The sequence below is a fragment of the Polypterus senegalus genome, chromosome 11 (assembly GCF_016835505.1).
Source record: "Polypterus senegalus isolate Bchr_013 chromosome 11, ASM1683550v1, whole genome shotgun sequence".
NCBI classification, from domain to species: Eukaryota; Metazoa; Chordata; class Cladistia; order Polypteriformes; family Polypteridae; genus Polypterus; species Polypterus senegalus.
The window spans coordinates 30,430,974-30,453,535 of NC_053164.1; the positions used below are offsets into that span (position 1 = coordinate 30,430,974).

Genomic DNA, 22,562 nt, shown 5'->3' on the forward strand with positions numbered 1-22,562 from the left:
GAGGGGGAGAGGTGGATCTTCATTTCTGAAGGTCAAACTCATGTGAAAAAGTCAGATAAAATATCACAAAGTGCACAGAATAATAACATAATCAAAACTTGACCTATTTTTTTTTTATACATATGGAAGCTCTATGACAGTTTCTCGCCAATCTTTTCATATAGGAATGGCATTCCTCAGGAATTGGTGCTTTTTCTCTCTTTCTGTGTTACGGATCTATCTATCTATCTATAGAAAATGTAATTCAGAAATATAATAAAAGGTTTCAACATCAATTTTCAAAGTTAATGGATTGTGCCTGCAGTAGATATTTCTCAGCCCCATAAGTAACAAATAAAGGCACTAGTGACTGAGGCTTATTTCCTCTGTACAAAGTACAAAGTTGTTGTTAAGAGAGGAAGCTCATCAGCAAAAATGACCGAATGGTTTGTGAGACCATGTGAAACGGAGAATACTTTGGCAGTAGCATGGGGTGTTCTGACAGTTCACATGATTTAATATTCCAGTTATTACACATCAATGGATGGTATATCTGCCTCGATGATGAAAGCATTCACAAATTGTGACATGGCCCAAACATTTCCATATGTTCTGTTCATATTCAACAGGCATGTGGTTCATTTTTAGATTGCATGAGAAGTGAGGTTAATATTTGTATAGAACAATAATGCCAAATGTGTTTAAAATTTTTCATTGTACAGTATGAATATCGTTTTATGTGCCAAGTGAAGGTGAGGCACGTGTTCAAGTTGCCAGTCGCTTTTCATTTTTATTCCAGTTATTTGTACTTTATACTTCAGAAATCACTTTCTTAAAGAAAAGCAAACATATTGAACAGCTAGTCTCAGAGATAAGAAGTCCTTACAAATGCACTAATACAACCATTTATAAATGGGCACTACTTTGAAAGTACAAGTAGCAGATTTCTGGATTATTACAGTAAAAATTTTATCTTGTGAGCCATCTTTTATCTTTTCAATTGAGTTATTAAGTTAACCATTAATACATGATTTGGAAGCCAGAATGAATGTATGTACATTCATGTACATTGTGCATCTACACCTGGTGACTAGTCACTTTTTTAATTAAAATCTTAATGTTAATTTTGAATTGTGGGGAAATTCTCATCTTATTCAATATCATATTAAACATGAAATATCGTAAAAGCTTCACATCTCTTTTTTCAGTTGTCATATAGGTTGAGTATCTGTAATCCGAAATTCCAGAATATGAAACTTTTTGAGCTCTGATATGATGGCACCTGTGTTGCCTCTAATATTTTTTATTAATATTACTTATTCTGAGTGTGTGTGGGGGATATTGGGGGTGAGGGGGGGAAGGTTCTAGTCCTCCATGAAACATTGAACGCCACAATACAACCCATGATCGACGACCAGGGTGGCAGTGCTTCCTCCCTTAAAAAAAATAGAATTCCACCATCCATCCATTATCCAACCCGCTATGTCCTAACTACAGGGTCACGGGGGTCTGCTGGAGCCAATCCCAGCCAACAATACAATACAGTTTATTTTTGTATAGCCCAAAATCACACAGGAAGTGCCGCAATGGGCTTTAACAGGCCCTGCCTCTTGACAGCCCCCCAGCCTTGACTCTCTGAGAAGACAAGGAAAACTCCCAATAAAAACCTTGTAGGGAAAAATGGAAGAAACCTCGGGAAAGGCAGTTCAAAGAGAGACCCCTTTCCAGGTAGGTTGGGCGTGCAGTGGGTGTCAAAAGTAGGGGGTCAATACAATACAATATACACAACAGAACAATTCCTTAAGACAGCATAATAATAAATATTTTAGAAGTACGGTTTAACAGTAGATGATATGACATAATTAGGTTTGGATATTTTTAGAGTCCTGGAGACCTCATCCATCTAGCTGCCTCCCCATTTGGCCATGCCACGGCTGAAACGTTGCTCCGATGAAATGACCCCTCTTTCTCATGATTCCTGTGATCCTCCATCAGGGATGACTTTACCATAGGCAGGCAAACAACTTGGCAGGTGGGCCGTGGCACCAATGGCCACATTTGGGTACCGAGAAAAGAAACAGAATAGGTGAGGGTTAGTATTCAGATATAATTATCATATATAATTATCATGTTATCATGCACCAACACAGGGTGCAAGGCAGGAAACAAACCCTGGGCAGGGCGCACACAGACACCTACACACCAAGCACAATTTAGAATCGCCAGTCCACCTAACCTGCATGTCTTTGGACTGTGGGAGGAAACCCACGCAGACAGGGGGAGAACATGCAAACTCCATGCAGGTAGGACCCGGGAAGCGAACCCGGGTCTCCTAACTGTGAGGCAGCAACGCTACCCACTGCATCACCTAGAATGCCACAAGTGGAAGAAGAATTTTTGCTTGGATTCAAGTGTTAAAATATATGTACATCCAAAAACAAGAAAATGCATGCACAAAAAAAGAAAATCCGTTTTATAAAACCTGAAGTACACACATTTCTATTGAATTCACCTTATATAAATCACAATCATCTTGTAAATGTGCATATGATAACACGCCTCAAAGCTCATATCGACATTGTAGATGACTTCTGCTTTAATGGAATGTCACTGCTTATGGTTAACAAAAACAGCTTCATTTTCGCTACCCATATTGCATTATGAGTGCAGTCAATTGCTCCAATTATGCTTATAAAAACAGGACACTGCTGCAAATTACTTTTTTAATTTTGACAAAAACGTTATGTTTTATATACTGTATGTTTATCCACACCATATAAAAACTTAATGTAGTGATCTGTCGGTCGATTAATGGCTTCTACCATGGCTGGCATAATGGAGTTAAACTTGGAAGCTTGATGGAGTGAAGCTGTTGGCCAATTCCCTGGGAACTGACAACAGGTAGCTGATATAAATGGAAGAAAAACAGTAAAGTTCTTCAGTGCAAATATGCAGCATTGATCCTCTTAGAAGGGAGCTACAATAGAGTCTATATCACTTTTGTGGTTCAATATTATAGTGGCCTCTTTGCCGATAAAGGAAAGGAAGATGTGAGGCAGAGAATGCAGTTAACAAAAAAAGAACACTTTATTGTTTAAAACAAGGGAGACAAGGATGGCGTGGGACAGAACTGGTCTTGAAAAAATACTGAACTGAACTATGTAAAGTCCTCCCCACTGTTCTAGCCATTGGTGAACTCTTTCACTAAGCTGTGTCAGCTGCTGTTACCATTGCTGGAAGGGCCATTATACACACTGGACAAAACTAAGATTGTTTCTCTGTTTTCTGTCATACCCGACATTCACTTCCCATGCTACCCTGCTACTCACTCATCCTTTACCACATCCCTCCTTCTCTCTCAACTCTCTTCAAATGTGTCTTGTAACTCTGTGCTATTTGGTTCAAGCCAGCTGCACAAAATCTCCCCAACTGCTCCAGCTGGCGGTCCTCATTTCTTTAGTCAGCTTGTACTGCCATCTTCTTATCTTGTCTCGGCACTGTGCCTGCATATGCATGGTAGTCATAACTGAGTCACTACAATATGTTTGTCACATCAACGCATACTACAGCTTGGTGATATGTTATCATTATATGTGTAATTTGTCATTTAGCTGGCTTGACTGTTTCTCCTTGATCAAGAGTGTCCGCAAGATTTTTCATTATGTATATGCAAATATAAAAAAATCCAAAAATATCCAAAATCTGAAATACTTCTGACCCCAGGCATTTTGGATTAGGGATACTGCACTTGTAATTGGATAGCTTGGGGAAGCTGTGTGCTCTTGTTGCTTCAGGTCTGTATAAATGTGTGGGAGAAATATGCTTTGAAAATGAGAAATCTGGAAGACAATAAAACATAGTTGCAAATAGTCCTGGATAGGAAAAAAAGGAATCTGAAAGGGTGAAGAATATTTTCATATGCTGAAGGAAGTAGTTCTGTGTAGTCCTCTTAAGCTTGCTGTCTGAAAAAAGTTAAAGTAGGTTCATATAATGAATCAATATATATAAAGATCTTCAGAGTAGTTCAATGAAATGAATAATGCATTTCATGTTGTAGTTCACATTCACTAGTAATGTGAAGACTGAAAGGAGCAAGAAGTGCCAGGAGAGGTAAATATTAGTCAAATAACAGACCAAAGGTGAAAACCAGGATAAGCAGCTATCAGTTGTCAAGCTAAAAGTATAATTAAAACATTGAGAATAGTGTAGCACAGGTATACACACTGTCGTGGTGACAACGTAATATTGTGCCACTTCTAGGGTCCCCTCCCATAGCAACCTGAATCCACGTCTTAGCAATGGGAATATAATAAAAACAACATATTAAAAATATCCACTTTGGTAATAAATATTTCTAACAACAACAACATTTATTTATATAGCACATTTTCATACAAACAGTAGCTCAAAGTGCTTTTCATATTAAAGAATAGAAAAATGAAAGACACAATTATAAAACAAAATAAATCAACATTAACATTGAATAAGAGTAAGGTTCAATGGCCAGGGGGGACAGAAAAAACAAAAACTCCAGACGGCTGGAGAAAAAATAAAATCTGTAGGGATTCTAGACCATGAGACCGCCCAGTCCCCTCTGGGCAATAACAAACCATTGATAATGTCTAATTCCCTGAGGTCTTAAACATATAAGCAAAAAACAAAAATGTATAAAGAAAAATTTATTAAACTTAGTAAGAAAATATAAAAAGAGTACAGAATCATAAGAAATGCATTTTGGAAAGGTGTCTGCATGGCTTCAGATGCTGTCAGGATCAGCACTTTGTGTCATGGACAGGAAAAATGTAAATGAATAGAATAGTGACGCTTCATTTTTAAATTATTTTGTTACTTTATTTCTGCACAAAGTTTTCATTGTTTTAAGCAATGCGTAAAAAAAGTGAGTTTTAGTATTATCGTGATCTGAATTATGCAGATAACAATTGTAGACAGAATTGCAGCTTGGTACTTGCAAACAGTTGCAGAACAGACAGTTTTCTGATAGGATTTGGTGAAAAATGATCAGCTGTGAAGAAAACATAATCTTGTCCCTCTTCCCTTTCTACAACACTTCACACAGTGGGTATCGACCATGCAAATCGAATCATCTGTTTGTCATACGTAATTAATACCCACAGTACAATATGTAGTGAAATGCTTAGTTGGACTGTGCATTAAGTAGAATATAAAAAGGACAATAAGCGAATACATGACTCTATACTGTATATCTGTAATAATCATTAAGTTACAGTAAATGAGAGCTATAGTATGCATTATATTTAAATTGTAAATAAATACATAAATAACTGAAACCTAAATAGCTTAATATGAGATGCTGTCCTAATTTAGGATGCAGATGGACTGTGGACAGAAGCTCCTTCTCAGTCTCCATCAACTGGTCTTAAGGTTGTTCTGATCTCTGCACAGAGAACATCTTATTAATGTGATGTCTGGTATCACTAATAATTTTCTTCATACTTGTCTGACTTTGCTTGATATAGATGTCATGAACGTTAGAGAGTGCACACCTAGTGATGTCTTCAGCTGACCACTCTTCTCTCTGTAAAACCTTGTGGTTCTGCTGTGTGCTGTTTCCTTACCAGCCTATATGTCCTGTCAGAACTCTCTTATTGGTGGTAATGTAGAAGTTCTTCAGTATGGCACCAAGTCATGCCTTCTTCACCAAGGTGTGAATATGCTTGGACCAGGTCAAGTCCCCTGTGGTTTGAAACCTGAGATAACTAAAACAGTTGACCCTCTCCATGTGAATGCTATTAATACTGAGGGGGTGTTTGAGCCTCTGCTGTTTCTGCCCAAAGTTCACAATCAGCTCCTGAGTCTTCATGACTGTTTTCCTGACATGAGTGTGGTCAGACTCTACACTTCATCCAGGTAAGCCTGCTGATTGTTGTTGTAAATCAGGCCCACCACTGCTGTGTCATCAACAAACTTGACAAAGATGTTAAAGTCATATGCAGCTTTGCAGACATATTTATAGAAGGGAGCACAAGACACAGCCTTGTGGAGCCCCTATGCTGAAAGTGAAGGATGATGAACTGCGGCCAACAATTCAAACCACCTGGGGTCTGCCTGTCAGGAGGCTGTAAACTCAGCTGCACATTGAAGCGACCAGATGCAAGTCACTGAGCTTGGTGATGGGCTTAATGGATTTTATTGCATTAAATGCTGAACTATAGTTTGTAAATAGCATTCACACGTATTTCATCTCCTGTTATCCAGGTGGGCCAGGACAACACTGTAGGATCAATGTGATGGCATAAGCTGTGGATCTACTGGAGTGATATTTGGACTGGAATGGATCCAGTTGTTTTTTCAGTGAATAGCATAGGTACTTCATAGCTTCTCAAAATACTTCATTGCTATAGGCATTTGTGGAACAGGACAGCAGTCATTTATATGAGTTTGATGTGATTTCTTAGGTAAAGGGACAATGGTTGATCTTTTACAGTAGAAGACAGGCTGGGTCAAGGAGACATTAAATATTACTGTGAATACCAGTGCAGGATGATTGGCACAGACCTTAGAATCATGCCCTGGAATGCTGCGTACACCTTCTGCCCTCCTTGTGTTCACTTTCCTGAAAGCCGTCCTTGCGTCATGTTCCATCAAAGTGAGCCCTGTTTTCCCACTGGGCAGAGCTCCCATCTGAGATGTGTTGTACTGCTGAGTGGCGTTACCATCTGTCACAGCAAATCAAAGCATTTAAAATAAATACAAATATGAAGAAATAACTGATTATTGGCTAATTATTTCTTATTTTTGACCATTTTTGGATCAGTATCCTAGTTTTGGGTTAAAATTAACTTCTTTGCATTATAGTGTCTTGTGTTTTTGGGTTAGGGGCCATTGTTCTGTTAGTTTGGCTCATAGACTTAAAGGTTTTGTCAAAGTGTTTTAATTCTGTCAAAAGTATTTTTGATTTTTAACTTTACTGTATATGCTACCTAGTTTTTGATGAAGATGTTTGCCTGCTGTCTATATGTTTCATCTCCTGGTCTTATTTTCTCTGTTATGTTGAGATGATCGACTCTCATATTGCACTCATACTTTGAAATCAACATTAGCTAGCACTTTGCCTCTGGCCCCTAATGTCTGTTACAATGTAATATTAATCATGCTCTAGTTACATGATGATGGGGCACTGGGAAAGGGAGAGGGAGTCTGTCTAGGTCTGTGCTTTATTATTATATGTTCTGCCCTTGCGAAAGCCTCTAGTTTATTAATCCCATTTATTGTGCTGCAAGGAATTTATGTTTTTTGTTTTTCACTCTTTTTTTTTACTTGAGTCTTATAGTCTGGGTAGCTCTATTGCATATGATTAGTCGTGTTCTGACATCCTGACTCCCGTTTTGATCGCTGTCTTTAGATTATAGACTTTTGTAATAAAAAAGCATTTGACACTTCATCATGCCTATATGCGTGCCTAGCATGCCTTAATCTGCACGAACACTTGGTTATGCACAGACAGACACTCTTTGCTGCTCAGCATTTCATACAGGAGCCAGGAGGACTGCATGATGTGTACTCCCACATCTGTGTGCATGTCTGGTTGAAATACACCAAATATTTTACAGTTTTACAGTAAGGTCTCAGAGTTAAGTCTTTGCTTTTGCTTCTTTCTTACCACTTTTGGTGACACCTTCCTGCCACTCTGAATGTTTTATTTCTTAGACGTCAATGATGACATTGTTGGTAGTTTCAGGTTTTTTACCACTTTGACTAATGACTCCGGCCGTCTGGAGTTTTTTTTGTTTTTTCTGTCCCCCCTGGCCATTGGACCTTACTCTTATTCTTTGTTATTTAATGTTGACTTGTTTTATTTTCTTACTGTGTCTCTTATTTTTCTATTCTTCATTATGTAAAGCACTTTGAGCTACATTCTTTTGTATGAAAATGTGCTATATAAATAAATGTTGTTGTTGTTGTTGTAATGGGCATTTGCCCTTGTTACCATGTACGCATCACCTTAAGTTATTAGCTTTTCTGATCCTTTCAGATCAAACGTTCATACAGTGACTCGAAATAATATTCCCCAGGATAATGGTGCAACATATACGTTAACATTGGATAGTGCAAGACAAGTGAAAAACTTTACTGTACTATAAATTGATAAATAAATAATAGGTAAGTGAATAGATGTACTCCATATAAATAAGCTACTAGGAGCAGATCTGAGGGCAGGATGGGCAGCACAGAGTTCAGGGTCCGGACAGCCAAGGGGTAGAAGGTGTTGCTGAACCTGGCAGAACTGGTTCAGATGCTACAGTGCCTTCTTCCAGATGGAAGTGGAACAAAGAGACAGTGGGGATATTTGGATCAGTCCTTCACAATGCCTTGGGGTTTTTGGATACATTGCTTTTCAAAGATGAGCTTTTCTGCAGTGTGCACTGTTGTAGAACCTTGCAGTCAGAGACGCTGCAGTTCCCAAACCAGACAGTGATGCAGCTGGTCAGAACATTCTTGATTGTGCCCCTGTAGAATGTGATGAGAATTATGGTTTGGTTAATTGGGGGTATCAGAACTGCTATGTAACTAATTGCTTTCGTTATACAATAGTTGTTATTTTTTGCTTCTTTTCTTAACTATGGGCTTTTGTTATTGACAGGCAGTATGGTGTAGTGGTTAAGGCTTTGGACCTAGGACTTCAAAGTCTGCGGTTATGGGTTCAAATCTTGGTACTGACACTGAATGACCAGCAAGTCTGGCCAATTGTATCTCATATATTGTAAGTTGCCTTGGATAAAAGCATTGGTCAAACAATAAGCTATAATATTATTACATCACTGGAGCTGCATATTCTTGAAGCCACTATAAACAATTTTCCAGGAGTAAAACATTTCTGCATTAGATCAAATCATGCTTTTTTCTGCTTTTCCCAGTGATCTGGGATTTTTTAATGATCCTTGTTAAAAACACAGTTTTACAGGAAAGTGTATCCTCTTGAATTGAAATACTCTCCCCGTCTTTAGTTGTCCGTCCTCCCTACTGGTTACCTATTGGTTAGTGGCGCTATTTGCATGACCTATCAATCACTTCTGCTGCATCCAGCATTTGCATAAAGCACACTCTCAGTGCAGTACAGAGCATGTAAATTAGCATAATATTAATAAACATCAACAATAAAACATTTGTTAACAAATAAAAATATATATATTGGCTAGTTTTCATTTTTTCTATAATATCACAAAATTTCAGTCAAATCCGTCATGGCATTTTTAAGATTTTGGGGGTATTTAGTTTTTCTGTTGTTTTTACCCATAAATATTGACATATCAAAATATTCCTTTCTTACTGGAAGCCTAGAGGCCCAGTTGCACTATCCTGCCACATTTCAGCTTTTCACATTAACAGGAAATAGTGCTATTGTTGATGAGTGAGTGAGTCATTCATTCAGTCAGTCAACTTTACATTTTATATATATAAAGGTATTAAAATCTCTACAGTATGCATGAAATACCTAGGCACCTACAGTATGTACAATAATGTATTACAATATGCATGATATTACTAGCTGCACAAGGACTTTCACACTGTTCTGATGGACTTGAACTTGTACAAGCAATGTAACACATGTTATACCAACTTTCTTAAAAGAAGCTTCAAGGAACCTAACCGCTAAAGCAAAAGAAGGCCTTCAGCTCAGCTAGGTTAAATACAATGTTTACTTAGACTGTAGGAAGCCACTGGGCTTGAGGACTAATATTTAAACCTACATTGCAGTGGAAGGGTTTGCAAATGGGTGAGAGAACCACATTTAAGAATTTATTCTGACAGTCCTTTAAAGGAATGTAACAGTGGTGCACACCACATGGTAAAATCGGTCTAGAATCCAAGAACTTTGAACTGAGTGATACTGATTTATAACCCATTTGGTATTTAAGTGATACAGGTTTGTCTATTGGTATAAATACATCAAATAACTGAATGAATCAAGGCAGAAAAAGAGATAAGAAGTAGAGAGACATAGTAGTCATAGATTTTGTCCAGAACATGGTCTAAAATATACGAGGTTAAAATGTGATGCTTCACTCCATGACTACAGATAATAGTGCACAAGAGGCAGATGGAAAGAACAGCAAATTAGCAGCTGCTATGGAAACAGTTTGGATCATTCATATCACATGGACAAATCACGAATAACCACTAAGAGGGTGTCTGGGTCTTCTTGTTGCTAGTGAGGCATAAAATCTGCATAAATAACAGGCAGGCACTTAGAGCTCGCAAGAGGACTTTATAAATAGGACAACAGCTGCTTTGTTTAGCGTATAGACTGGCACAATTTGAAGAGATGAGTCCTAGCTTGAACAACCAAGCGAGTTTGTGATGAAGACTTAAAAGAGACCGTCAGACATTATTTTGACATGTTCACTCTGCTTCCCCTATATCTCTACCATGTGTGCATAATAAATAGTGCCTTTTATCGTATTACTTTTTAACACCTATCTATCTATCTATCTATCTATCTATCTATCTATCTATCTATCTATCTATCTATCTATCTATCTATCTATCTATCTATCTATCTATCTATCTATCTATCTATCTATCTATCTTTTTCAGTATAACTATTTCTTTAAGACCATAATTAAGTAGAAAACTGATCAGGCCTGGAAACTAAGTAACAAGAAATAAATTACTGTACTGTGCACTTATTCTGGATTCGCTAACATAGAAGGAATTTGATAAGAGTGTTTAAAATCATCCTTCTACTTTATAGTTTTGGAGCCTGTAGATAAACACAAACAGTACTGTTCATTTCCCATAACACTTACATTTGTCACAGTTCCAAGACTATACCAGTGCATAGGATCCACAAGTGCTTACATGGTTGCCTTCATGCTTGGATTGCACTCTAACTCATAATGCAGTCAACTGAAACATTTGAAAAATACATATTTTCAAAACCTAATCTTTGGCTGGCTTTGTCTGGTGCCAAGAGAGATTGCCTAGACTAATCCTGACAATCCTTTGCCTTCTGTACTTTTTTACGCTTGTTTTATTTGTTTATTGTACATATAGTTTGTGGATCCAGCTGACTCAATTGTATGGATTTGGATTAATTTTTATGGACTTTATGGACTTTACCTTGACTGGGAACAACTGAATCTGTGGATCACGGGACGAGACCTATGAACATTTCTTTGTACCTGGCGATCTTGGAGACTCAGATGATCTGTCTCCTTGATTATAGTTGCTATGCTAGTCTACTCTCGAATTCATTTTATTGTGCTTTACGACTAAGACTTGATCTGATGTTCACACCCACCTGGCTTGTGGCTCTGGGTTGGTCATGCCTGTAATACCCAGTGTTACTTGTTTGCAGCTGTATGTTGGAACCTCCAAATCCTGCTACCTCCTCCTGCTACACTATGCTTTCTGCTGCTTTGCTATCGCCGCTCATCGCCGCCACCAGACCCTCCCGTCTCACCAGCTCGCTGTGCTGTGCTGCTTCTCGATTGCTATCAGATAAGTATTGCTCAGTATCATGTTAAAATACTCTCGTGACAAACTCCTTCATATTGAACAGTTTGTCCAGAGCAAATCCTAAAATCCTTTTATCCTAAAAGACACTGATATTTTGCGGTGCCCGAAATATGTACATCGCGGGTCAGGTCAGCGCCACCACCGGACTGCGAATGAAAAGATCACAGGCAGCATTTGCTCAGGAATATGCCGTCCTATTCATGGCCCTGGAAATAGAAGTGTTAGTGTGCCAAATTTACAGTATGTGAAAATAAATTCCAGTCACAGCTTTGTGCAACAAGAAATCTCATCAACTAATATTGAATTGTATAATTCGAGATCTCTTAATGGCAAAGTATTGATGCTGTCAGAATTCATCATTAACACCAAACTTGATATGCTATGTTTAACGGAGACTTGTCAAAAACCAAATGAATTCACGTCTCTCATGGAGGCGACACCACCTGGTTACACTTTCCTCACAGAGTCTTGTAGCTCAAGACAAGGCGGAGGACTTGCGGTAATTGTCAAAGTGGAATTAAACATCAAAAGAATCCCAATTGATTGTCCATCTAATAATGGAATCAGGTCCTGTCTTACTCATTGTTCTTTATCGTCCTCCAAAGTACAATGCATCCTTCTTATCTGAACTGACTGAACTATTAACCCACTTAAGTTCCTTTTCCCAGAGAGTCATTCTTCTTGGTGATTTCAACATCCATATTGACATCCCCACATCTAAACTAAGAAATGAATTCCTATCCTTACTGGACTGTTTTCACTTGACACAACATGTCATAAATTTGATCTGATCTGTACATATGGACTATCTGTTGCCAATACTTACAGCACTGATTTGGGACTCTCTGACCATAAAGCAGTACTTTTCAGTATCTCATTACCTCTCCATCCTCTTACCTGTAAATGACAAATTTCTTACAGAAACATATAATAATATCTGTCCATCTATCCTTTCTGGATCCATTTCTGATCTTTTACGGACTTCACCTATTCCATCAACACTAGATAATCTTTTTGACCACTATAATACAGCCCTTAATTCAGCATTAGATAAAACAGCTCTTTTAAAACATAAGGCGGTTTCCTTTAAGCTTTCAGCTCCATGGTATAACTCAGAATTGTAATCCATGAAAGCAGCTGGCCGACACCTTGAGAGAATGTCATGTAAGTCTGGCCTCACTGTACACATCCAGGCTTTCTCTGACCACCAAAGAGTTTACAGAAAAGCACTAACTGCTGCCAAGAACACCCATTATGGCAAAATAACAGAAAGTGGCCACAATAACCCAAGGGTTTTGTTTTCTGTAATTAATAAACTACTCCAGTAGAAGAGGTAGTTGGGCCAGATGCAGGTTGAAGTCTGTGAGAAATTCCTCCACTTTTTCCGTAACAAAATTAAAGATCTAAATAATTCAACTAACATAAATAAATCATCTGTTTATTTCTTTCCATGATTTCCCACTCCATCCAGCTCCTTCTCTAAGTACTCACCAGTAACATCTGCTTTTGTTAATGACCTGCTTTGTAAGATAAGGCAGACTACTTGTGTACTGGACCCCATCCTCACTACACTTCGTAAATCCTGCCTTCATGCCATAATCCCGACCATTACAACAATAATAAACTCATTCCTTGACATTGACTTTGTGCTGTTCACTTTTAAAACCACTTCTGTAACCCCCATGTTAAAACAGTCTGGCCTTGATGCTGACAGTCTTAACAATTTTCGGCCTATTTCCCACTTACCTTTTCTGTCAAAAGTTCTTGAGCGTGTTGTTGCTTTCCAACTCACCAACTACTTAACTTATAATAATTTGATGGAACCCTTTCAGTCTGGTTTCTGGAAGCAGCACAGCTGTGAAACTGCTCTGCTACGGGTAACCAATGATTTGCTTATGGCAGCAGACTCTGGACAAACCAGCATATTAATTCTGTTAGAGCATTTGACACTGTCAGACATGACATTCTACTGTCCAGAATGAAGAACATGCTGGGTATCTCTGGCACTGCCCTCCAGTGGTTCAAGTCCTATCTGACTGATAGGCAAGAGTTTGTTAGTCTTGGCAACAGCAGATCCAGCTTGGCGTCAGTCACACAAGGAGTTCCTGAGGGGTCTGTCCTCATCCCTCTTCTCTTCTGTATTTATATGGTTCCCTTTGGCCATATTATTCATAGCTTTGGACTGGGTTATCATTTTTATGCAGACGATGCTCAACTCTGTTTCAATGTTAAAAGTGGAACTTCATCAGAGCTTTCTCAGCTCACAACTTGCCTCAGTGAAATTAAAATCTGGATGGAGCAGAACTCTTTAAATTTAAATTGCAACAAACCTGAACTCCTGCAAATTGGGACTAAAGTGAAACTTAATAAAATGAGCTCCTTCCCAGTCCATCTTGCTGGTGACCTCATCAGACCTGCCTCTACTGCAAAGAATCTTGGCGATTCCTCCCTTTCTTATTCCACCCATATAAATCACATTAAGAAACTTTCTTACTTTCGCCTCCGTAACATATCCCGTGTTTGCTCCTTCCTCTCCTTTTCTAATGCTGAGAAACTTGTCCATGCTTTTATCACATCCCGCATCGATTATTGTAACTCGCTGCTGGCAGGTGCCCCTTCTAATCTTATATCACAGCTCCAGCTTATTCAAAACTGGGCTGCAAGAGTCCTTACTTGAACCAGCAACAGTGAGCACATCACACCCATCCTGCTCCGTCTTCACTGGTTCCCTGTGTCTTACAGAATTGAATATAAAATTCTACTAATAACCTACAAAGCCTTAAATAACCTCGCGCCAAACTACATCAGTGACCTTCTCCATTACTATGTGCCTGCCTGCTCACTAAGGTCCTCTGATTCTGGTAATCTTGTTGTCCCCACACTAATCTACACTCCATGGGTGACAGGGCCTTCAGCTGTATAGCGCCCAGACTCTGGAATGAGCTACCGAAATTAATCTAGTCAGCTGACTCCATGAAATCTTTTAAAAAACAACTCAAAACTCATCTGTTCAGGAAGGCTTTTAGCTCTACCTGAGTTTATTACCCTTCTCTCAGTTTACCTCTCTGTCAAGATGCTCATGTAACCTGTATGTGTGTGCGAGACCATCAATTATGTTGTCTGTTAGGATTTTTTTCTCTAAATTTACTTCTCTTTATTTATTTTTCTAGTTTAGTACAATGCTATATACTGTATACCCTGCTGTTCTTTCTTAAACTCTGTGAAGTGCCTTGAGCATGGGAAAGGCGCTATATAAATACAATGTATTATTATTATTATTATTATTATTATTATTATTATTACATTCACAAGATATTTCCAGGGCTTAGAATACAAATGTTTATGGTTTCGGTGTTCCATTATTGCACCTTTCAAAATAAATTACTATTCTACTTTTTCTTGGGGCTATGCCGTTTCCAAATAAATTGGTTAATAATTAATCTTTTGTTAACTGGTCAGCCTTTTGTCAGGGTTTTTACACACTGGTTCATGTAAGTCATCTCCAAAAATTGGATTTTGTTGATTTCAATGTGAAGCTTACTTAACAGTTTCTTCCTTCTACCATATAATTAGTTTAGTGTCCAATGAGTTGCACTTTCAATAATTGTGACCTATGTCCATCTTTCTTTCAATTTGAATTTAAAATTGGTTTATTATTATTTTAGAACATCTACTAAGCTTATGATTATTGTTAATAGAAATGTGAATAGCAGTGCTAAGGGGTAACAGGTTGAAATGCTAAGTGTCTATTGGTCAGTGACCTGAATTTGCGCGATAGACATATGAGCGCCGACAAAATAGCGGCCATTAAAACGCGGCGTCAAAATTGCGCAGGCAAAATCGTGCCAACAAAATCGCGAGAGTTTCATGAAATATGAATTACTAGTTTAAAGCATATAATAATGTTTATTTTAGAAGTCAATATTATGAGACACGGTACGCAGATAGTCCTTAAGATCACACCCTGCATATGTAGGAAGAATTGCAGCAAGACGTCTTGATAGTCGATCATATTTAGACTTGCTGGCTTCCTGACTGCTGGTAATTCCGCTTCGTATACGACGTGTTATGCCAACCCTCGACTGAGTTATTTGCCATCAGCGTTCTCGCATGTTCCACATGGTGTTAGGAAACAACGGGTTGGCTCGTCGATTGTGTCACAATCGACCAACGTAATTGTCCTCCCAGTAATCATAAACATTCTGGAGATTGTCGGGTCTACTCTCACTCAGTTCATCGAAAGCAGACCCAACATCTTCCAGAGGAACGAAACTCAGTGCAATTAGCATCTTTGAATACAGCTATAACCTATAGCACATAATGTGTACATAATGCGCACGTACGTGTCCCACTTTCTCACGATTTTGTCGGTGCGCATTTGTCGAAAACCAGCTAGCAAGTTTGTTGGCGCTCATTTGTCCGTCGCGGTTTTGTCGGCGCTCATATGTCTATCGTGCTTTTGTCGGTGAACCCTATTTGTCACATAGGTTATTGGGTGAAATTTATGGCAGCTGCCTAGAAGTGCATCGGCACCTACACAAAGTACAGTACTTTGTGGGGTAATGTTGTTGAGAAATCTCAGTGTGAAGCAAGGGCTGTATAACGGAACATACCTCATCACTACTGAACTTGCAGTTTCTGTGTCTGTTAGTCGCCAAAGTGATTACATGTTTGGTGCAGGGTCAGTTTGTCTTCATACCGAAGATAGATTTGGCCCCAGAAATTCCTGAGTTGCATTTCAAGTTTTGTCGCAGACATTTCTTTGTCAGACTGGGTTGTGCCATGTGGATGAACAATTCTCAGGGCCAGATGCTGGCTAAGGTTGGAATGTGACTGTCTGAATTGGTGTTTGCACATTGGCAATTAAATAATTAGGTCCATAAGTATTTGAACAGTGACACAATTTTCAAAATGTCAGCTCTGTATGCCACCACAATGGATTTGAAATGAATAATTACATGATTGAAGTGTAGGCTTTCAGCATTAATTAAATGGGTTTAAGAAATAGAGTATGAGCAATTTAGGAATTACAGACATTTTTATACATGGTCCCCCCACTTTCAGGGGCTCAAAATTAATTTTGTAATTGACTGAAAAGCTGTTCCATAGGCAGATGAGAGCAGGTACCTCCATTATTTCATTAATTATTAAGCAGATGTGTGGAATTTGCTTTTGGAAGCTGTCGCTGTGAATTAACAATGTGAGGTCCAAAGAGCTGTCTATGCAAGTAAAAGCAGGCCATCATTAGTTTGAGAAAAAAAAAACAAACCCATTCAGTAGATATCAGAGGAGTGGTCAAATCAACCATCTGGTACTTTCTTAAAAAAAATGAACACACTGGTGAACTCAGCAACACCAGAAGGCCTGGACAACCATGGAAGAAAAATGTGCTAGATGACTGCATAATTCTTTCCTTGGTGAAGAAAAAACAATTTATGACATTTGTCCAAACCAAGAACACTCTGTAGGAGGTAGGCCTATCATTGCCAAAGTCTACAATCAAGTGAAGACTTTGCAAAAGTAAATACAAAGGGTTTACCATAAGGTGCAAACCACTGGTTTGGTTTTGGAATTGTTTTCTTTGGACAAATGAAATTAAAATCAATATGTACCAGAATGAGAAGGAACCACTCATGATCTGTAGCATAACAAATCTTCTGTGATACATGGTGGAGGCAATGTAATGGCATGGGCTTGCATGACTGCCAATGCAAGTGGACTACTGACAAAAGTTGCAGGATGAATTATGAAGTGTACAGAACTATACTGTCTGCTCAGATTCAGGCAAATGCTGCAAAACTTATGGGACGATGCTTCACAGTACAGATGGACGATGAGTCAAAGATATTGTGACAACTCACTTAGTGCTTTTCAAGGTAAAGAAGTGGAAGATTCTTCAGTGACCAAGTCAGTCAACTGACCTTAACCCAATTGGACATGCCCTTTCACTTTTTGAAGACAAAACTGAAGGCAGAAAGTCCAACGAACAAGCAGCACCTAAAGACAGTTGTATTCATGATTATGTTACTTTGTCCAAATACTTTTCAGCCCCTGAAAACAGGGGAACTGTGTATAAAAATCTCGGTCTTTTCTGAATGGCTCATACAAAGTTTTTGTTAAATGCCTTAAATTAAAATTGTAAGTCTACACTTCAGTCATATCTTGATTGCTTCATTTCAAATCTGTTGTGGTGGCGCACATAACCAAAATTATGAACATTGTATCACTGTCCTTATACTTATGGGCCTAACTGTGTGTGGCTCTCTCAATAGTAAAGAGAAGGCAAGACGTGAAGGCAGGTGTATGCAGTAATAATAAAGGGAAGTGTAATAAGTGTAGTAGAAAACTGGTCAGGGTTAATTTATGGTCATAGCAGTAAATGAGACAAAATAAGTGGAAAAATGGATGAAAACTCTTTTTTTATTGTAAATATTTTATTTTTACAAAACTTTAATTTCAACACAAAAGTGATATTTATATCAATAAGACTATTTATAACAATATGAACAGTATTGCATTAGATTTCAAGGCATCAATATGCTCCTTGTTTTAAAACAGCTTTGTAATGATTTTTCCTTATATGTATATGCTATTTTTTTCTCCTTATATCCATTTGTTTCTTCAGAACCCAACATTGGCAGATAAGCATAGTTAGTGTACATACAGTGTATAAATATGTACACAGTTACACAGGGTTTACACATGATGAAAAACAAGACAATCCATAATTAGGATTAAATATAAACTTCACAAATTAAATTTGGTCTGGCAATGAACTAACAAATATTAATAAAATGACACATATATTAGTGCAAACATTTTTGTGTTGAGATGTTTTATGGGCTCTGGAAAGAAGCTGTTGCGCAGTCTAGCAGAACTGGCTTAAGTATTCCGGTGCCATCTACTAGACAGCAGGTGGGCAAAGAGTCTGTGAGAGGATTGAGAAGACTTCCTTCATAATGTTGGAAGCCCTTTCATTGCAGTATTTCTGGAAGATGCCTTGAATGGAGGGGAGAAAGGACCCTATGATTTTTCAGGTGTGTGCAGGATCTGCTGCAAGGTCTTACAGTCCAATACATTTAAATTCCCATACCAGATCATGATAAGCTCATCAGGACATGGTACAGTCGAAGTCGTGGTTCAGAGTTTGCGGCCTCAGTCATTTGCGGATTTTTCCTTAGAACCTAACTAATAATTGTTAGCGGAAACCACAAATATTTAATATTTAACGCTAAATTATTAAGAACAGTATAATTTACTAATTTTGTAGCATAAATATTACGTAAAAACGTGAATTCAGCTAAAATTCCAAATAAAATATAATACTGTGTAAATTTTTTTGTACTGTAGGGAGAACACAAAATAACCGTAGAGGAAAACGTGGCTTGGGATGGTGAAATACTGCACCCCTGTACTAAGAGGCGGGAGGTTTGAAAGTAGCCAATCCGAGAGTGTTATTCATTTCTCCTTTCTGCTGATTGGCTTTTGCCCGGTGACACATTTCCGGCAGATGCAGACCAACATTCCCACATCATAATAGTTTACCGTGTTTAGCTATCTTGAGTGTTTGGCTGAGCGTTCTCGTGTTTCATTTTGTTCTTTTTAAAGACCTAAGATGCCACCCAAATGCCCTGCACCTTCTAAGGCTTCTGGCAATGAACCTAAGCATGGGATCCCTATATGGTTCGGCTCTCAAAGTTAATAATGGCATCAATGCTGCTATTCAGACATATAAAACTCTCCTCGCCACCATGAAGAAACAACAACAGAAAGTTCTCATCACAGTGTTCCTCAAACCTATCAAGAAAAACCAGCACGGAACCCCACCAGAAAAAGACCCGTCAGAAGATATGACTCCTCCTGAATCAGCTGAACAAGAGGCGCCACCCGAGGAGCTGTAAATCCTCTGCTTTGCTGTGCAGTCATTATCTTCATTACATTCCTTCATCGTACTGCACAGCTAATTCATCATCATCATTTTCAATCAATGTCATCCATTATTGGTGAGTACCTGTACATTTTAATGTATTTTTATTAAATTAAGTTATTACTGTATTTACCCTACATACCAAAGAAAACGACAGCTTATATCAAAGAAAACGCGCTTGCATGAATTACAGTACATATAGGGGTAACATCGGTATGTTACATTCTAGCACTGTGGGAGACATAGCAGTACAGTACTGTACAGCATACGGGTCTACCTTTACATTCCTTTTTTTAGGGTAATGTATTAAGCTGAGTTTGAAATGAAATGAAAGTGTTTTGGGGGCATATATAGTTTAAACTATAGAAATACACATTTATAGGCATTTTTTGACCACATCCAAAATTCACGTTTTTTTCTTGATTCGCGGGTGCTTTAGGAACGTAACCCCAGCGGATTTCGGGGGTCAACTGTACTACTATAGAATGCGGTAAGGAGATGAGAGGAGAGACTTCTTAGGTGGTGTAGTCGCTGCTGTGTCTTAACTCAACAGATGGTATTGATAGACCAGGTGTATACTGAGGAATTCAGTGCTCCCGACTAGCTCCATCACAGGGCCTTTGATATTCATTGAACGGTATGGTTCTTCCTTAAGTCAGCTCTTTTGTATTTTCAATATTGAGTAACAGTTCAGTTCACTAGTTGCTCCTCTTTTAGCCTTTGTGATGATTCATCTCTGTTTCTGATGATACCCAACACTGTTGTACCATCAACAGATATGATGATGCTCTTTGCACTGTACTTTGCTGTACATTCAGGAGACAACATGGTGTGCAGCAATGGTCTGAGAACACTACCGTGGGGGATGCAGGTGCTCAATGTGGTAGTGCAGGAGATTTTATTCCTACCGCAGTTTGCCTGGTCTCTCAGTCAGGACGAGAGAGAGAGAAGTGGTGTGGAACAACAAGGCAGCAAATAGTGGAATGACTTATAATGAAAAATGCAATGTTTAAAATTAAGCCGTAATTAGTAAAAAAAAAATCTAATGATCTAATGTTTATGAGGCACTCATTTTTACAATTCTTTTTACAATTGTTGCTTTCAGTCCTGTAATTGAATGCATCATAAATGATTTCCTTCAAATAAGAGCAAATAAAATGTTATTAATAAAACAAAGACCCCAAAGTAAACTGGGATGCTCCCCCTTTTTTTTTAACTTTGCATTTTTCGTTATGTCATAGCACTACTTAAACGAATGCCTTGTTGTCTCGAACAAGTAATACGGTACACTATCCAGAACTGTCAAACATAAGGACAATCGAAGCACATATAAATCATGAACATGATGGTTGATTTTTTTTTCTCTTTTGCTGCTATACCTCTCCAGTGATACAGCACCTGATAGAATGGTAAATCACCTTGGAGCACCACATTACAAATAAATTCCTATAGTGATTGTTATTACAATACAATGGTATGTAGAATCTTAACAAACTGGAACAAACTATCAAGCACCGCACTGCAGGCAAAAAAAAAAGAACGGGGACACCCCAGTTTACTTTTATAACTCTTGCATGGGAAAAAATAAATGGATTTCCGCCTGTTAATGTACACCATTGTGTACATACACCAGGAACTGTGATTGGCAACAATTTAATTGAAAAAAAAAAGAATGTTATATTAACGTTCTCTCACTCAGCACACCACTTAACAAGAAATTTCCCCTGTGGCCTGACAGACAAATACATCACCTTAATTGTACGTGTCACCTTAACTGCAATTAATTCTGCATGTCACCTTGTTTGAATGTGTGTGTCACATTTTATTGTGTGCGTCACACTTTAAAATTTTTGCCACTTGCCCTTTTGGGCCACCATAGTGATAATATTGAATGTTGACATGAAATTAATAAACAGCATCCTTACATACTGTAAATGCTCTTCTTATGCTTACCCCTGGGATGGGACAAGGTGAAGAACATAGGATATGATCTCCTCAGTGGATTGTTTGGAGCAATAAGCAAACTGAAGTGGGACAGGCAAGGCAAGGAGACTAGTTTTAATGTGCCTCATAATTAACCTCACAAATATCTTCATGGTGATGTGTAAGTGCCACGGGGAGTGATGGAGGCAAGAAACAGCTGGTTTCTTTGGTACACGTATGATGATGGCGGCTTTGGAACACTTGGGGACAATTTCTAACTTTAGGGAATTATTAAAAATGTATGTGAGGGCATCTTCCAGCTGGCTTGCATATTTCTTCAGCACATTATCAGGCATGTTTTCCAGGCCAGCAGCCTTCTGGGATGTTCTGTAGTTACTGTACTGTTTATGTCAGATGCAAACAGATTTTGTTTATATTTTGAATTAATATTTTGTTCTTGTTTCCAAAATGCTTATAACAGAGTAATCAAAACTGTGGATTTTTAAAATGACAGTTATGTTATTTCAATGATTACATATGTACTGCTTTGTATTTGTTAAGTGTCATAAGAATGAGTGTTGTTTTGAAACTAATCCAGAACTGTTTCTGCCTTGTGCTAAAACTGCTTGGATAACCTCTTATTCCACACATTGTTAAAATTGTATTAAGCAAGTTCAGGAAAAGAGCACATTAATTTTGAAGATAATGATCAATGTGAATTTAAAAAACCTAATAATCCAGATTCTTCCATGCTGCCTTAAAGACTACTAATGATTCCTTTGTTGTATAAATCTTTTGATGAAACTGGAGAGGGGAAGAAGTGCAGGTATTGTGGCAGACCCCGGCTGGGACGCCCCTTTTCACTTTGAATTCAGGGGGAGCAGCATTGGACGGTGCAATACCTCCCCCTGGACGCTAGATGGCCGCCCCCCTGGGTTGAAGCGGTGCCTCAGTTCCCCGCAGGGCTCCATGGGAATTGGAGTTAGGTGCAGCCCTGTTGGGTCCCGCAGGTGTCGCCAGGGGGTGCTGCAGCTGGAACTTCTGAGCCCTTTTGGGCAGTGTTTTCCACACCCGGAAGTGTAGCCGGAACTGAGCAATCAAGCACTTGGAGCACTTCCGGGTGGACTATTAAAGGGTCCAGCAGCCACCACTCCAGGAGCCAGAGTCGGGAGGAGAAGGACGAGGTTGCCTGAGAGTAGTGATGGAGGAAGAAAAAGAGGGCTTTGCTGTG

The 22,562-nt window shown here is 38.6% G+C and overlaps 1 long non-coding RNA gene across 3 annotated transcripts in view; it reads left to right on the forward strand.

Moving 5' to 3' along the window:
• The window catches only part of LOC120538793, a 136,697-nt gene that overhangs the window by 41,296 nt on the left and 72,839 nt on the right, over positions 1-22,562 (forward strand). The window contains exon 1 of one of the 3 annotated variants that reach the window (XR_005635511.1): positions 19,450-19,484. The exons of the other annotated variants lie outside the window; for them this stretch is intronic. This is a non-coding gene — a long non-coding RNA (uncharacterized LOC120538793). Of the gene's footprint in view, positions 1-19,449; positions 19,485-22,562 lie in introns of those variants that run through there. 3 annotated transcript variants of the gene reach the window in all.